Here is a 2646-nt window from a genome sequence, read left to right as displayed (position 1 = left end):
GTCCTGAACTATTTCAAAAAAAAAAAGCTAACGACCAACTCATGGTTCAAACTCAGGGTGCAAGGGTTCCAACTTTACTCTCAATACCACTAGACTAATGAACAATTTAAGAAAAATGGCTGAAAAATTTATATATATTTTGGAGGTTGGAATCTCATGCTTCTAGAGCTTCCTATCAGGGCAGGGCCTGGCTAGTGGTTGATTAAGGTTAATAATTAGTAAGGGTTATGTGTAAGTAGTGCATTCTACGTGAATATTAAGTTAATTATGCCATTTATTTAGAGCTGAGCACAATACACGGATCCAGATCCGAGATCGGATCTGATCTGGACCGGAAAAACAAGCCATACCGTGAACAAGTTGGCCACTATACTTTTCATTGTATACTTGATAACAGTGAATAACAAATTCATAGTTGTAGTCTATAGATATTTTGTATTTTGTACCTATGAAAGTTTAGGAGACTGATATTTTGGAACAACAACCGATGTTATTTGAAAGGAAAATGTAAATAAAATAAATGAGAAAATATATGAAACTTATTATGAGTTTAGAATGAAATATAGTACGTAAGGGCAGCATTAACGGGGACGCTTAGACAAGTGCTAAGGGGTGGGCTCCATAGCAAAAGAGGAAGCAGCGACGCCAAAGACGCCAGATCAAGCGCCGTGTTTTTTTAGTGCTTGCACTGTTTCACGGGTTCCACTGACTCGTGGCGGCCCGTGATTGGTTCGTTTTTAATTTTTTTTTTTTAAATCAGACAAAAAACTTAGAAAAAAAAAAAATTAAGCACTCCAAGCGTTAATGGTGCTCTAACTAGCCTATGATTTTAGTCTATTCAATCACGTGATAAGTACGAAAGAACGGCTCACGTACGTAATCAATCATGTTTTGAAATACGTTTTTAGCGTTCTTTAATTCACTGTCCGTAATTTTCTAATATTCTCATACACACGACTTTATTTGTTAAAACGCTACAAAGTATTTCATGATTCAATTTATGGACGAAATTCACTGATGCTTCTACGTACTTGTCCGCATAACCACTCATTATTCCACGTCTGAACAAATAACCCTTCCACTTCGTGTGGTTCCTTCTGACGTGATTTCCAAGTTCACCATCACGGATATGACTGCATCTCTCAGGTTATCTTTAGAGAACCATCCTATTTGCCTCTTTTGGTGGCTTTACCGCTACAAGAAACGGTAAGCCTGTTAGTTCCATTCCAAGGCAAAGTTCTTGGAATTGATCCGTCTCTATATTGATTTGGCTGCCTAGTGCACAAAACACAACAGACCCTGGTTCAAAACCTCTCAACCAGTGATTCCATTGATTTTCTAGTGCTATAGTTTTGTCTAACTCAGGGAGCATTGGACCGGTTAAGAGAACCTTCTTCTGGTATTGAAGCTCGATGAAGTCGCAGAACTGACCTTTGATATCTTGGCAAGTTCTTGACGAGATGATATCGCAGTTCTTAAAGCCTGTGATAATCCGATTAATAATCCTCTTAAGGGCATTTGAGGCGGTTGGCAACAAGGAATAAGCGTCTTACTTACGGAAAGTGACCTTGGATGAAGGATAAGCCTGTGGGGCAACTTCTGGTTCAGCATTGGGGACAAGTGAATAAGCTATTGAAGACGCAGATACCACAAGATGACACACACTTTTCACTTTTAATGCTTTGGCCATCTCGGGAACCCAACAAGCGAAATCGAAGAAAACCAGGTCTGGTTTCAAAAGAGAACCGCAGCTTCGACCTGATCACGTGTGAGGTCCATGGCTTGGTCAGGAACTTGCCCAAGGAGACGGTGATATCGGAAGCTGTTTGAGCGCCAGGAGGGAGGCCATCGACATGAGGGATAGTAAGAGGGTGAAAGACGATGTGTTGTGGGAAGAGACTGAGATGCTCAAGTAGTTTCTGAGCTTTCTTGGGCAGCAAGAAGGTGATTCTGTTACCTTTCTCGGCAAGTTTGTTAGCTAGATGTAGATATGGAGTCATGTGACCGAAAGCAAACCTTGGGTACATAAAAGCATGAAACTTTGAATTCATTTCTACTTTTTTTCTCTTTCTGTCCCAAATTGTGGAAACAAAAGCTCAACACCGTATCTTAAAGAGAGCCACAAGAGATACATTTTTATCTTGTTTTATAGAATCATTGCTTCTTTGTTTTTCTTGTGGCTCTAAATAAAATAAAACAAAAACTGTCAGGCTTAGGACAAACCATCTGTTCTGTGTTTGGTAAGATAAGCGGTCGTGGTTGCTCAATTATGATATCGTCGACAAAATGCACGTCGAAATAGACATGCATCTCTTTATTTTTTGTCTTATCGAATGAGGTTTATGTACTTATGATATTTTGTCTTTTTTTGTCAGCATGATATTTTTTTCTAAAAAAACATATTAAAATTATATTTATTAAAAAATATTATAAAAATAAATAGTAAATCATAAATAAAATAATAAAATACAATTAGTTACACAATTTATTAATAAATTTTAAAGTAAAAATATCTGATATTGTGAACAACAATTTTCTTATAGTACATTTTATAAATTGAAGCAGATGAAATATAAACATATTTGAATCTGTTTGTATGTTGGGACAATAATCTGGGTTTAAGCAATAAGCAATCAAGTCAATTTG

At 37.1% G+C, this 2646-nt stretch overlaps 1 pseudogene; it reads right to left on the bottom strand.

Annotated features, from left to right (window-relative positions):
- Positions 1-1103: 1103 nt before the first annotated feature.
- LOC106333632 lies at positions 1104-2051 on the bottom strand (annotated as a pseudogene).
- Between the last annotated feature and the right edge of the window lie 595 nt (positions 2052-2646).

This window comes from Brassica oleracea, chromosome C3 (genome assembly GCF_000695525.1).
Source record: "Brassica oleracea var. oleracea cultivar TO1000 chromosome C3, BOL, whole genome shotgun sequence".
Classification (NCBI taxonomy): Eukaryota; Viridiplantae; Streptophyta; class Magnoliopsida; order Brassicales; family Brassicaceae; genus Brassica; species Brassica oleracea.
This window is presented reverse-complemented; position numbering and strand designations above follow the sequence as displayed.